Source organism: Rhinolophus sinicus, linkage group LG15 (assembly GCF_036562045.2).
Source record: "Rhinolophus sinicus isolate RSC01 linkage group LG15, ASM3656204v1, whole genome shotgun sequence".
NCBI lineage: Eukaryota > Metazoa > Chordata > Mammalia > Chiroptera > Rhinolophidae > Rhinolophus > Rhinolophus sinicus.
Window position 1 is genome coordinate 2,318,652 of NC_133764.1, and position 15,539 is coordinate 2,334,190.

The following is a 15,539-nucleotide window of genomic DNA, read 5'->3' on the forward strand; positions in this document are numbered from 1 at the left end:
TTAGTTCTCCCAAAATGAAGTACTTAGGTATAAGTGTAACAAAATATGTGCAAGGCCTATATGAGGAAAATTACAACAGTCTGATGAAGGAAATAAAAAAAAACACCCACAACACTAAATAAATAGAATAAATGGAGAGATATTCCATAATCATAGATAGGAAGACTCAATATTGTCAAGACGTCAGTTCTTCCCAACTTGATCTACAGGTGCAATGCAGCCCTAATCAAAATCCTATTGAGTTATAGCGTGGATATCAATAAATGGATTCTAAAGCTTATAGAGAGGCAAAAAATGCAGGACAGCCAACACGGTATTGAAGGAGAAGAACAAAGTTGGAAGACTGATCGCACCTGACTTACTGTAATGCTGCAGGAATCAAGACAACGTGGTCCTGGCAAAAGAATAGAGTGCAGAACTAGATCTACATAAATATAGTCAATGGATCTGTGGCTCTTTGACAGAGGAACAAGGCAATACAATGAAGCAAAGATAGTTTCTTGAAGAAATAGTCCAGGAACAACTGTACATCCACATGCAAAAAATGAATCTAGACACAGACGTTACAATCTTCACAAAAATTTCCTCAAATGGGTCACATTTTGTAAAATGCAAAACTATCCAACTTCTGGAAGAGAACATAGGAAAAAACGTAGATGACCTTGAGTATAGCAATGACTTTTTAGATAAAATACCAAGGCATAATCCATGAAAGAAATAATTGATAAGTTGTACTTTTTAAAAATTAAACACTTCTGCTCTGTGAAAGTCATTGTCAAGAGAATGAGAAGCCACAGACTGGGAGACAATATTTGCAAAAGACACATCTAATAAAGGGCTGTTATTCAAAATACACAAAGAACTTTTAAAACTCAAACAATAGGAAACAAATGGCCTGATTATAAAAAAAAAATGGGCCAAAGACCTGAACAGACACCTTAGCAAAGAAGATATACAGATGGTAAGTAAGCATGAAAAGGTGCTCCATGCTGTATATCATTAGGGAAAGAAATGCAAATTTAAAGGAGATACAACTATACACCTATTAGAATGGCCAAAATTCCGAGTACTGACATAAGCAAATGCAGCCGAGGTTGTGGAGCAACAGGAACTGTAATTGCTGCTGGGGATGCAGAATGGTGCAGCCATTTTGGAAGACAGTTTGGAGTTTCTTACAAAACTAAACATATTATTACCATCCAGCAATCATATTCCTTGGAATTTACCCAAAGAAGCTGAAAACTTATGTTCACACGGATGTTTATAGCATCTTTTATTCATACTTGACAAAACTTGGAAGCAACTCAAATGTCCCCAGTAGGTGAATGAATGAATGAATGAATGAACTGGTCCATCCAGACAGTGGACTATTATTCAGCAATAAAAAGACATGAACTGCCAAGCCATGAAAAGACATGGAGGAACCTTAAATTCAGATCATTGTATGAAAGAAGCCAATGTGAAAAGGCTACACATACGTGATTCCAACTATATGACATTCTGGAAAAGGCAAAACTATGGACGGACAGTGAAAAGATCAGTGGTTGCCAGGGGTGGAAAAGGGGAGATGAATAGAGCACAGAGGGTTTTGAGGGCAGTGAAAACACTCTATATGATACTATCATGGTGGTTACGAGTCATTATACATTGTCCAAACCCATAGAAAGTACAGCCCCAAGAGTGAACCCTAATGTAAATTTTGGACTTTGGGTGATGATGATATGTCAATATGGGTTCACAGACTGTAACAAATGTCCCTCTCTGGTGAGTGACACTGATAATAGGGGAGGCTGTGTCTGTGTGGCATCAGGAGGCATGCGGGACATCTCTGTACCTTCCCCTCAATTTTGTTGTAAACCTAAAACTGCTCTAAAAAATAGTCTTGGAAACAAAAATGAATCCTTGCCCTCACATGTCAATAGGTAACTGAGTACAGACTCCTGAATAAGTGGCCCTAGAACATGTGAGAGGCAAGGGGACATCTAAGGAGGGACCTGCATGGGATCAGGGCGGAGCCAGGAGGATGTCTGAGCTGGGAGCCAAGGGAGAGGCCAAGGGTGGATTGTGCGCCTTGGGTTCAGGGACCAGCCTGGAGAACAGAACGTCGGGGCTGGAGTGGAGTGAGCAAGGAGGGAGCCTTGCACAGGGCCCACAGGCAGTGCAGCGTTCCCGTGTTGTTTCTTACAGCAACAAGCATTTCTGTCCCACTCCTTCGTAGGTGGCTGTGTCTGTACTGAGTGGGTGTGAGGAGTTAAGCTTGGATCTGTCAGGGTGCAGTTGGGTTCAATCTCTTTTGTGTGTCTCCTAAAACACACACACACACACATATATATATATATATATTTTAGGTAAAATTCACGTAACATAAAATTAACCATTTGAAAGGGAACCTTTCACTGGCATTTAGTACAGTCACAATGATGTGCCTCCAGTGCCTCTTATCTAGCTCCAAAGCCTTTCCTCGCCCCACATGACGCCCCGTACCATCCGGAGTCACTCCCCACACCCATCTCCCCAACCCCTGGAAACTACCAGTCTGCTTTCTGTCTTCATGGATTTGCCTCTTCTGGACGATTGTGGTTTTTTGGTTTGTTTTGTTTTAATGAACGTTTTTTATTTTATTTTATTGGGGAATATTGGGGAACAGTGTTTCTCCAGGGCCCATCAGCTCCAAGTAGTTGTCCTTCGATCTAGTTGTGGAGGGCGCAGCTCAGCTCCAAGTCTAGTCACTGTTTTCAATCTTTAGTTGCAGGGGGCACAGCCCACCATCCCATGCGGGAATTGAACCGGCAACCTTGTTGTTGAGAGCTCGCGCTCTAACCAACTGAGCCATCCGGCCGCCCCTCTGGCAGCTCAGTGGCAGCTCGTTGTCTTCAATCTAGTTGTTGTAGGGTGCAGCTCACTGGCCCATGTGGGAATGGAACCAGCAACCCCGTTGTTCAGAGCTCACGCTCTAACCAACTGAGCCATCCAGCCATTCCATGGACATTTGTATACGTGGAATCACACAGTATGTGGTCTTTTGTATGTGTCTGGCTTCTCTCACTTAGCGGAATATTTCTGAGGCTCATCCATGTTGTAGCATGGGTCAGCGCTCGAGTCCTTTTTATGGCTGTGATGTTCCACTGTGTGGATGCACCACATTTTGTTTATCCTTCAGCAGTTGATGGCTGTTTGGGCTGTTTCCACCTTTGGCTGTTGTGAACAATAATGCTGCCGTGGACATTTGTGCACACAGTTTTGATTGAACACCTGTTTTCAATTCTCTTGGGTGTACACCTAGGAGTGAGTGGAATTGCTGGGTCCTGTGGTGGCTGTCTGTTTAAGCTTCTGAGGACATATTACCTTTGAAAGGCGTCTTCCAACAATGAAACACCTCCCTTGACCCCTCTCCAGCTTCTGCCTCACTTCTCTGCTCTCAGAAACCACACAACTCACAGGTGGCAACCCCGCTTGCTTTCCCCAATTTCTGGTTCTGGCCTTCACCTCTGCGATGCCAGTGGAACTATTCAGGTTCGTGGTCACCTTGTCTTCGTCCTGCTCGCCCTCGCTCCCTCCGGGAACGACCTGCGTGGCTTGGCACCCATCCCGCCTGCTGGCCCTTTGGCTCTGCCTCCTCCCCAAGGTCCCCTCACTGGTGTGCCCCTTTCCCTGCAGACCTCAGTCCATCACTCACCCAACTCTCAGTTTTCATCCCTAGTCCAGACCTTTCTCCTACCTTCAGGCTCAGCCACCCACCTGCCCACGTGCGTCTCCCCAGGGTGTCTGCAGGCACCTCAAGACTCTAGGCAGGAGCTAAGCTTCCACCTTCCGCCAAGCTTCTGCCCTCTCGCTACCTCTGCTCCTCTCCAAGAGACGATGAGGCTGCAACATACATGCTGCGATGACCTCCTCAGAAATTCTCAGAGTAATCAGCAGGTGGGACCCTGGGCTGGGGGGACTGCCTTCCAGCAGGGCTGCTTCCTGACTCCACCGCTGTAGTCTCCATCTCCTAGAGCTGTCTTAACGGGGCTTGGTATCCAGGGGTTCCCATAGGCCTGGCACACAGTAGGTGCTCAGTGTGTGCTCACATGGGGGGTCATGGGTCACGGACATGGATATGTGTGTGTGTACTCAGTGGTGCCCAGTCCAGCAGGTGGGTCTCCCCAGGGAAGGGTGGGTCTGCCGGCTGTGATGGGTTTAGAAAGCCAGGCAGGGGACAGATGTCTCCTCACCCCTCACCAGCCCAGGCTGCAGCTGCTTGAGTTGCAGAGGACTTGGCCCAGCTGACCCCCCATCCCCTAATTAGCCTGTCAGCACTGAAGAGCGGGCAAGAGGTCCCCACTAGGCCTGTGCCCAGCAGCTGGATTTGGAGGGGATTCAAGCCACGTGGCTTCCTTTGGCCTGAGGATGCAAGTGCTGTTGGGAATGGGAGTTTCATGGAAACTCCCCTCCGTTTTCCCCTTCTCATAACCAGTAGAGCCAGCCCAGGCAAATGGGTTCAGAAGGTGGGGCCTGGGACCAGCTGTGTAGACAGGGTGCGGCTGTCTGAATGGCTGACAGTATAGAGAGTTTGTGGCCCATGGTAATGGGTAGGGCTTTGGGGCAGTGCAGACAGATGAGCACTGTGGAAGCAGATGGATGGCCTGAAGGCAGGTGTGGGCAGTCGAGATGGGTGCCTTCGCTGTGTCAGTGCTGTGAGCAGTGAAATGGGTGTGACCTGATGACATAGGTTGGGGAGGGCAGGGGCATCCATGGGTCTGATCTCCACTCCCCCATGCTCTGACCCTCAGTAACTTCTGACCCCTCTTGTCCAACCCACCAGTCTCTGAGGAGGGGCCCAGGCTGCTTCCAGGCCAGGACTGGATTTTTAAGTCCACATGTCTTTCGAATCTTCCATTGTTTCCCTGTACTATGGTGCCGACATCTCCCCAACCCCCCGGTTCTCTGGCTCACCTATCCTCCCACCCACAGTGCCTCTCACCCTCACCCCTGCTCAGCTGGAGGGAGAGTGCAGCCTCCTCCGTCTTGGTCTCGGTCTCGGGAAAGGACCTGGAAGCTGCCTTTCTTTTGTTGTCCCTATTTACAGATGAGGATGTGAGGCTCAGAGAGGTTTAAGGGATTTTCTGGGGACCAGGTGCTCCTTTGAGCTCTGGTCTAGGGGTCAGGCTCTGGCTGACAGGTAGCCCTCAGAAGCCCAGCATCAGGGCCCCACAAGTCTGTCCCTAACTGCTGGCTGCCCCAGGGCTGGCCCCGCTCACCCCTGCTCCTAGGCTTTCCTTCCTGGTGCTCACAGAGCCTGTGCGGGGCCTTGCCTTTGTCCCAGGCCTCAGGTGCCTTTTCTCTCTTGCTCACAGGGCCAACACTATCTGCAGGCCATTGATCTGGTGCTGGGCCCTTTAATGCTCCTCTGAGGACCTCGGACCCCTGTCTGGGCTGACCTACCATGAGGGGTGGAGGCATGAGTGGAGCGAGGCCCACACATCCACGGGCCCCTCCACCCCTTTCTTTCAGGACGGATAGCTCCCACTCTGCACTAGGCACTAGGTTCTGACTCATCTCAGTCCCCCCACTTTACAGATGAGCCCACAGAGGCCTTGGAATGCACAGTGCACTCCCGCAAATCTGAAGCCAGACCCATGCTTTCACTCTTCTTTTGTCCTGCTCTCACACTGAGCATTGGGGGCCTCTCATATGGGCTGGTAGGTGACAGTACAGGGCTCCTCCAAGCTTAGGCCTTGGGGGTGCCACTGAGGGGTGAAGGGACCATCCCCACTGTAGGGTACAGCTGATCACTAGTGCTGGCATCTCCTGCCCACCCCACAGGCTGGAGCAGAGAGGGGAATTCTGAGTTCGTGCTTCACGCCATGTGAAATCTCCAGTGTTCTCAGGCCACCTCCCGTGCCTCACTTTCCTTGTCTGTAAAATTATAACATGTATTTCATAGGACTCTTCTGAGGCTTAAATGAGAGAATCTAGGTAGAGTACTTGGGGACAAGATGTGGTGTACCGTACCCTCTCAGTAAACACGAGCTCTCGTTATAGATTGTTGTTGCTTTGAACGTAGACGCAGAGCCCTTGCTCTGTGCCTGGCCATGTCCTGGGAGACTCCAGACATGAGTCAGGATCAAAGCTGGGGGTGGGGGTGGGCAAGGTGCCTGGTCTGGTCAGGGCTGTGACAGAGAGAAACCCAGGGAGACCTCACACTCGAGCTAGGGGCCTGAAGGACGTGCCAGAGGTTAGCCAGGAGCTGGGCATCCCGGGGGGAGGGGAGTGGGGTGGGGAGAATAGCCTGGGCAAAAGTATGGAGATGGGAACTGCCGGGAGTTTGGTGTTGTCAGAGGTAAACCGTCAGAAAATGTCACTTCATTTTCTTTTCAGAAGCTCTTTCCAGGCCCTGCTGAAGCCACAGAAAAGGGGTGCCTGAAAGTGCATGAGGACCTCTGGAGCTGGCAGGGCCGGATACAGACTGTGAACACAGTGTTCAATGCTGGGACCCATGGGCCTCTTCCTGCTGTGCCGTCCGTGGCTGGCACAGAAATGCTGATGATGCTAAGCATAGTGACAGTGACGATGTTTCTCGATGCCAGGCACAGTTCTAAGTGACTTATGAACTCACTAATCCTTACTACAATCACACCTTATTAACCCCGTGTTACCGATGGGGAAACTGAGGCCCAGAGCGGTAAAGGGACCTCCCCAAGATCTCATCACATCTGAGCGGCAGAGCTGCAATTTGAACATGGTTGGTGTTCAGGCAGGCGTTGTGCACTGGCCCAGGGAGAGGGGAAGGGTGTTCTGAGGCACGGTGAGTGGGGGGGGCTATTCCTGGTGGGAGCCCACCCTGCCTGCCCTGTCCTACTGTGTGGCCCAGGCAGAGCTGGCCCTCTCTGGGTCCCTGGGCCTGAACCTTCCACTTCCAGCTGGGCCACACTTCTGCTGTTCCGAGGTCCCTGCCAGGCCTGGCACAGTGGCCACTCTGGGTCCCCGATCAGCAGGCATTGGTGGGGGATCACTCAGAGTTCCAGCTGCCCTGCTTTTAGAGTTGGAATGGGAGAGGGCAGTCAGCTGTTAGCGGTTGCTGAGACTGGAGATGAGTGCTGCACATGCCTGGACCCACTTTGTCCCCACATCCCTGTGGGGAAGGAGTGACATCCTCAGCTGGCAGGCCAGGAAACTGAGGCTCAGAGAGGGGCAGCTGGGTGCCTGAGATACACAAGCAGGGAGTCACAGAGCCGGAATGTGAACCCAGAGCCTGCCCACAGCAAAGCCTATGCAGTCTATATTTAAGCAGATGTGCTGCCTCAGGCTTTGCAGGTGGTGTGAATGCCAACCACAGTGGGCACTTGCTGAGCAATTACTGCCTGCAAACCCTGTGCTGGCCATCAAGTCCTCACATGCCCAAACCCACGCTGGGAGGGGCTGTCAGCCCCCATCTCACAGATGAGGACACTGAGGCCCAAAGAGGGGACTAACCTATCTGGCAGGATTTGGGATTCTAGATAGCTCTGTTTCCCGGGATCCTGGGAGAAGCTAGGGGTTATAGGACGCCCTGGGGATGGGCAGGGGCTTCGCAGAATTCCCAGCCCAGTACTGACATGGCTGGGCCTGTTCAACTGGGCAAGGGGCCCCTTTTCTGTGATGACAAGTGGGTGATGATGAGAGGTCAGCGCTGTGATTTGAGGGCCCTTCACACTTGTCACTGTGCTGAGAGCTGTGTCCTTGGAGCTACCAAAGCTGGCCAACCTGGGCCTCCATTCAGCGCCTGGGAGTTGGGGCTGGGCATTGAAATATTGAAGAAGTCAGGTGAGGGGACTCCACGTGGCTGCGGCTTCAGGTAGCAGTGGGAACTGACTGTACTGAGCCATTCTCATCCTCCTTGGACACATCCATGGGATCACCCAGGGCACGGAGTGGAGCACAGTGTCAGTCAAGGTCACCTGTCTGGCTTCCATTCCTGGCTGTGTGACCCTGGGCAAGTTACTTCACTTCTCTGAGCCTGTTTTCTTATCTGTAAAACAGGGATCATAATGGGGCTTACCTCACAGGGCTGCTCAGTTAGGGAGGCCAAATGCTGTGAGGAGAGGCACAGGCTCTGGGGCCCCTGCCTGGCTTTAGTCCCCACCTCTTCCTCTTATAGGCTGTTGGTCTGGGGTAAGTCACTGCACCTCTCTGAATCTCAGTTTCCTCATCTGGAAAATGTGGATAATAGTAGACTCTTTCCTGCAGGGCTTTCTCAGGACACAATGAGGCACTCGAGGTGAAGCCCAGTAAATACAAGCGGAGCACCTGTCCCAGGCTCTCAAGCAAGGGCTGTCCCGGAAGAATGTGAGAATCCACAGACTTGCCTAGAAAGCCAGAGTCCACTTCCCAGATGCCCCCGCCCGTGTGGGAGTTCAACTCCTGGCTGCCTGAGGGGTTCATCCTCGCAGCGTTTTCAAGCGAAGATAGGGGAGTGTCTGGGTCAGGCCCTCTCAGCATAGGCAGTGAAGCTGATGAGCTGGGCGTGGGGACAAGAAAGAGATAAGAGCTAGTGAATAAATCATTGCACAATCTGGGCTAATGGACCGCCATGGGACAGCATATGCAATTAGTGCATTAATTGTCCAGAGAGGGTGACTTCTGTGCTGGGTGACCCAGCATCCCATGGTTTACCAAGTGCCTGGTATCTGGGGCTCCCTCTTCTGGTGCTTGGTGAATCTGTGAGCCGGCGCTCCCCAGATCCTGCAGTGTCGGGGCTTGGGAGGGCCCACATCATCCCTGCTTGCTGTCCTCTGAGGGGTCTCCCCAGGACGCACAGCGGGCCCTGCCTGATAGAGGAACCTGCTTTCCAGCTTCCAGCAGCCCTTAGCTGGGGGAGGGATAGGGCAGTCCCCGGTGCAGGTGGCGCAGCTACGAGCAGAGCCTTTGCCCGCTCCCATCCCTCCAGCTCCTTTTCTTTTCCCAGCCTCTTTGTGTTTCATGGTTTGAACCAAAGGTGTCCCAGCTTAGTCAGCTCCTGCCCCGTTGCAAAGGTGACCAGACCATCTCCACTGACAGGGCTGGGCAAGGGACTATGGTGCACATGCATTCACATAGCCTGGGCACACATGCATGTGTGTGCCATGCCTGGTACACATGTGTGTGTGCACAAAGCCTGAACATGTGCAGGCATGAGTGCAAAAGCAGACACACGGTGACCTAGCCCAGGGTGTCCAGCACCAGCTCTAACGTTGGGACAGATCCGTCCTCGTGAGGACACAGGTCCGTGTCTGTGTGCACCTTGCACACGCACCACTGTGTTCCCACAAAGGAGCAGGGGCGAGTAGCTGACACACACACACACACAGACACACACACCCTGCTGCATGTGAGACGTGAGCTGTCAGGTTGCCCTCTTCATACCTGGAACTTCCATCCGCACCCTCGTCTCTGCATGAGCACTTCCTCTGGCCACTGGAACTGTCCCTGTCCTGCTGCCCTTGATTGATGACACCAGGCCACTGTAGTCCCTGCCTCCCACAGCACCATAGGCCACTCCTGTGACTGCCTTGCCCCTGAGGGGCATAATGAATGTGCAAGTTTAGGCACCAGTGGGCAGGAGCCCGGTGCCTGCTACTCATCAACACACCCATTAAGGGCTGCTGTCCTTCCCTGTATCACTTTCCTCGGGGTCACCCTCACACTCCCTGCTTCTGGGGAAATGCAAAGTGGGGCTAGGTGCACGCACACCCATGACACCCCTAGAATAGCAAGCACCGTGCTGTAGGCTGTGTACCCATGAAAGGACGGTGCACACATGAGCACCTGTCGTGTACTGGGCACTTTTCATCCAATAACTCCATTAATTCCCAACAGTTATACCAGGGAGGCAATGGAATTTATTTAACCAATGTGGAAATTGAGGCAAGGATTAATCATACAAATGAGTGACTTAAGAGGCGGAGGCAGGGCAAGCTAGAGCACGTAAAGGCCAGGACCTGGCATAGGAGGAATCCATTCCTCCCCCACCCTAACACTCTCCCACCCCCCAGCAGATGCTGGTGTGAGGATGGAAGCACCCTTATTCACCCTCCCAGCTCTGGCCATGTGCCCCAGCACCAGGTGCACCTGACCTCTTCAGAATGCCTAGCTCGAGGAGGGCCACCATCCCTCCCCCAGGCACTGACTGGCCTGTTGCTTTGGGCCATTGGATTCTCTCTGACCCTGTTTCTTCCTCTTGGGGCAGGGAGAGACCCAGGCAGTGTTTCATAGGCTTGTTGAGAGGCATACACAGTAGATGCCAAATAAAAGGTTGAAGCATGAGAGCACTTTTTTCTTGGATTTTCAGTGGCTGCTCGTCCTGCTCTCGGGACAGAGATCTGCTGGTAAGACCCATTGCTCTAGGACAAATGACCCTAAACCTACCTCGTTCTCCTGGGCACAGGCTCAGAGAGGGCCAGTGGCTCAGAGTCACAAAGCACAGCAAGGGCCAGACAAGGTCCAGACACCAGGCCCTTGCCCCACCAGCCCTGGGCTTTCTGCAGCCCCTGCCTCTACACAGCACCAGTTAGCCATGAGGAAGAGGTGGTGGGAGCCATGCAGCTAGGGAAGGTTTCCTGTAGGAGGTGATGCTGAGTCACCTGGAGAGACTAGTTTCTCCTAGAGACATTAGGGCCAGGTATGTGTGATTGATTCCAGGGTCTCTGTTCCCACAGCCCTGGAAGTCCTGGGTTCCCATCCCAGCTCTGCTGTGGACCGGCTGTGTGGCCCTGGGCAAGATGCTCACCCTCTCTGAGCCCCAGTCTCTTTCCTCTATTGAAAGGAACGGTTGCATGAACTGAAGTAGCATGTGTTAAGTGTCGGGCATGATGGGTGTACAGTTCCAGTTCCCTAGAGTTAGAAAGACTTGCATGGTAGTGAGGTCAGTGTGAGGTGGCGTGGGGTGAGAATGTCAGTTGCCCTGCAGCTGTGGGTGCCTTCCCACCCTGAGCCTCATTCTCCTCATTGAAATTATGCCAAGAAGAGCCTGCATCTCACCCAGGACTAGATGAGGTATTGCATGGAAGGGTGATGCTGTCCCTGTGTTCCAGAAAATATCTCAGGTTTATGTTCCTCCCCGGGACCTTCGGAAGATTCCCAAGGGACTTTGGGTTTGACCTGGGACATCATAGATGGGTCACAGGTGAGACCCCGACCTGTGTGCCCCCCCCCCCACTGTAGACCTCCTCTCCCCCTTACTCTCTTGCTGACCTCCTCCCTCAGATTGTATGCAGCTCCTTCTTGCCTCGTGACCTTTGCCTGGCGCTGTTTCCTGTTCCAAGCCTTGGCTCTCTCCCCACCAGCAGGAGGCAGTCACACAGCGCCTCCTGCAGCCTGAATCATTGACGCATTTTTTTCTCAAATGTCCGTCACCCTCCTATCTGTTCTGAGCACCAAGGGGCAGGACCTTTCCATCCTGTTCACAGGACCTCTCATGGACTCAGTGCTTAGCGAAGACACGCTTGTGGAATGAACGAATGGACGAATGGACTAATGAACGAGTGAGATGGCCCAGACAACCAACCTCACCATTTCATAGGTGAGGCTCCAGTCCAGGTCGGGTTGGCTGTGGATGCTTGTGATGTCCACTTGCTCAGGATAACATTTTTGAATGCATGAGAGACCCCACATAGGACCACAAAGGAAACCAGAAACGTGAAATAGTTATCAAAACATGATTTTAGAGATGTTTCAAAGGTGCAAAAGAATATCGTAAAAAATAAAAAACAAAACCATGATTTTAGAGTATGCGAGACAGTGATTATAGCATGCTGTTGCTTAATAATGCCTTCAACAGCAAGACCTAGCGAAGGCCCCATTACCTGCTGTACAGAGTGTGAAGCTTCAGGGCTTTGCTGTCTCCATTTGTCACAGAGGGAACACATTTTGCGGAGAGAAAAGGGAAGTTCACGTGTTTTCTCCATCAAGGTCATAGAGCCTTGGAGTCCATCTTTGGGCCCTTGGAAAGAGTCCTGAAATGTGCTGAGTTGTGGCAGGGACCACAGGACCCTTCCCTGCCCCATGCAGCCTGCCAGGCCCCTCCACATACCCCCAGGTGCCCTCAGTTTCCCTCCTTTCTTCTTGGGCAGCCCTCATGGGTGCCTGGGGACCAACACAGGCATCATGGGCTATGACCTGTGGTTCAGTTTCCTGGACACGGCCCGGAGAAGCTGCTCTCTCAGGCCCAGTAAATGGGCTGTTCTAGGTGAAATGCCCAAGGCAGGCATTGGGTTGTCTCCCTGCAGGGTTCTATTATGGGTGGGCGGGCCCCCCAACTCCCTGAGGCTTGGCCTGGAACCCCTGGCTGACCTGGCAGAAAGCTGACAATTCCTGCCTTGCAGGCTCATCCAGAGCTCCAAGGGGGCTCAGGTGGTGCCAACCATACCCCACTCCCTGCTGTGAGCAGTTAATAAGGGAAGGAGGTGCGAGACTCCCCATCCCTCAGGCCACAGACTTTTTCCTGCAACAAGTTGAAGAGGACCAAGGGGAACCTCTCATTTGATAGACGGGGAAACTTCGGCCCAGACAGAGCAAGGTTCCATGTCAAGTTGAGGCTGGAATGGTCTTGAGACGGCATACAGCCCTGCCTGCCATCTTGCAATGCAGGCCTCAAGGGCACTCCTGGGTTACCGGGGCAGATCATGAGGGGCTTCTGCACTCTGCTTCCCACTGCCCTCCTTGGCCTCCTCCTGGAACCTGGCCCCATGCTCGAGGCAGTCAGACCTAGGCCCTGGCCTCAGGGGGCTTCTCGTGGGAAGACTCGGTAGGACAGTTAATTGACACCCAGAATGGTCTGATCTAGGACTGAGGGAAGTACAAGGGTTGGGGGCTTGCAAGTGGGTGTTGAAGGATGCATGGGAGTTTGAGGGAGAATGGGAAAGAAAAGGCATTGGGCAGAGGGTCTGACAAGGAGGTGGAGAGCATTTCCTCTGGGAGCCATTTCTGGGACATAGATGATTATTGTCACTGGCAGATAAGGAAGAGGAGGCCCAGGTGTTCCCATCTGCCTCGCTGGCTATGTGTCCCCAGCTAAGTCATCTGTCTGAGCTGTCTCTTCTCCTTCTCACCTATTCTCCCCTCTCCCTGGCACACTCAGCCCCAGCTCCTTTGCCTTCCCTCCAGTTTCTTAAACACATAGAGCAACATTCCAGCCTCAGGGCCTTCGTCCTTGCTGTTCCAGGAACGTTGTTCCCATAGCCTCTCAGAGAGTTCTTCCCTGACCTCTAGAGTAGTGCCTGCCCTGCCTCCGGAATTACTTGGGTTCTTTTCTCCTCAGCATGTTTTCTACCTTGCCCCATTCAAACGTCGGCCCCAGGCAGTATGTTTGTATATAGTAGAGTCTCGTAAGCATCTGTTGAGTGAGTGAGTAAAGGCTAAGTGTGATCCTGGTGAGCAGACGGAGGGAGACCCAAGGCCTTGGCAGCGATCCCACATCTGAGCTGTAACTGGGGTCCTGGGCTGGAGTGATAGGCCCTCTGAAAAGCCCACCCTATTTTCCTGCACTCCTGATCGCAGAACTCAGCCTCCTGCCCACGCCAGGTGAGTCCCAGTGCCCTCACAGGTCTGTCACACCCTCCCAGTGAATTTTTTGGTCCCAAGATAAAGCCAAATTTATAAAAGGAGGAAAAGGAAAGGGAAGCTGAGAAAACAACTGTCCCTGTGTTCCCCCAGCAGGGCTTCTGGGTCGCTGGGGACTGAGGCCGGGTCTCAGGCCCTGATCCTGCCTGGACTTTGCCTGTCAGGACTCATATTGGGCACAGCCCATTAGGAAGAGATGAGGCCCCCAAGGTGGGGCCTTTTCCCTGATGGGAGCAAGGTGGGCCCGGAGGAATCATTAGGGAAGAGTTGGCTGGAGCAGGCAGGGACCAGAGGCACGACACCTGGGGGCGAGGCTCAGCAATGTGGCTCATAGACCAGGACTTATCACATGGCTGTGCACTTCTCTGCCTTCTTTCCTCCTCTGTCAAAGGTGCTTAGGCCATCCCACCTGGAACAATCTCTGATGAAGTGCCACGCACTCAGCGGAAGCCAGGCACTGGTTTCAGGGGGCCAAGAACCATGTTGTGTGGACTTGGCAAGGAGCAGCAGGGAACCCAGGGAAATCTTGGATGGCTTCATAGAGGAGGCATCCTTTGAGCTTGAAGGATGCATCAAGTTCTGGAAGGCAGAGCAAGACATCGCATGATGAGGAACCAGCTTATACTGAGGCTTTGAGGCGTGAGCATTCCTGAGACACAGCTCACTGAGGATCACATGACCCTCCTCAGTGGGGAGTCCAACCCTAGCCCTCTGCTCATTCCTAGTGTGTCTTGTTGATTTAAAAGAATTCTTTATGTATTAAGTACATCGGTCCTGTTTTATAACATACATCAAACAAAGAAAACATTTATACCTTTTGTTTTGCTTTGGCGAGTTTTGGTAAACATCATAATTATTTATATGTTGGCAAATTTTCCAGCCTATTTATTCATGGTCTATTTTGTTACAGGATGTTTCTTGTTACTTAACCTCAGGCCCTTGCTCTCCCATGCACATGCTGCACTTAGGAAATGCCTGAGACTCGACTTAGGTTGAAGCTTGAAAAATTAGTGCTGTAAGGAACATAGAAGCCAGGGTGCCTTTGCTCACTGGTCCCTCCCCCTGCAGTTCCTTCCCATTCTGTCCTTTTGCTCATTCCTTCCTGCATTGCACTGAGTGAGGTCCAGCTGTGGCCTTCCAGGTGCCTGTGACCCGTCCCCAGCGTCAGTCGGGCTCAGACATGTGATGACAGGAGTGGGTGGAGGCCAGGAGATTCCAGCTGGGCAACGTCCATGTATTAACTTGCTGACACCCCATCACCACCCCATAGTTAGATACTATTATTAATCCCATTTTACAGGTGAGAAAACGGGCTCAGAGAGGTTATATGACTTGCCAAAGGTCACATGGAAAGAGAAAAGACAAGATTGAATCCAAGACATATTGACCCAGAACTCATACTTTCAAACTCTCCTCTGGGATCAAGTCCAAGCTCATAAATATGCATCCAGGGACCTCTGAGAACCTCAGTCTCTTCATCTGTCAGTGTAATGCCTCGGCTCCAGCACCTGCACACATAGGCACTCAAAACACCTTCGCCTTCCCAGTTATTAGGGTGACAGGGTGTGCCCCCACCTGTTTCTCTACGCCTTCCTTAGCCCCAAATCCCTTAGGATCCTGGAATGTCAGGCTTGGAAGGGCCAGCTCCTTCATTGGAAGATAGGAATAGGGAGGCTCAGAAGCAGGGAGACCCAGTGTGTGAGGAATAGAGCCAGATGTGCACCCCGATCCGTGGGACTCTGAGTCCCCCTCACTGCACTGTGGTCAGTCTCAGGCTAGGCTCTCTCTGCTCCCTCCAGGAAGCCCCCTTCTCCCCCAACTGGTTTAGACACCTCCCTTGGGCTCTCAAGGCTCTGACCTTGTTGTGGTTGCTGGTTTATTATCTCCCCTGCTTGGCAGGATGCCCCACACAGGCAGGTACTTGGTGCCCAGCTGAGCCCAGCTTGAGCAGGACCTTAGGGAATGTTGACTGCAAGACGGAA

At 52.2% G+C, this 15,539-nt stretch overlaps 1 protein-coding gene across 3 annotated transcripts in view; it reads left to right on the top strand.

Annotated features, from left to right (window-relative positions):
* KCNJ12 (potassium inwardly rectifying channel subfamily J member 12) overlaps window positions 1-15,539 on the top strand; it is a 45,790-nt gene that overhangs the window by 13,872 nt on the left and 16,379 nt on the right. The window contains exon 1 of one of the 3 annotated variants that reach the window (XM_019715989.2): window positions 11,500-11,518. The exons of the other annotated variants lie outside the window; for them this stretch is intronic. The gene's annotated coding sequence lies outside the window, so the exon portion shown is untranslated. Of the gene's footprint in view, window positions 1-11,499; window positions 11,519-15,539 lie in introns of those variants that run through there. 3 annotated transcript variants of the gene reach the window in all.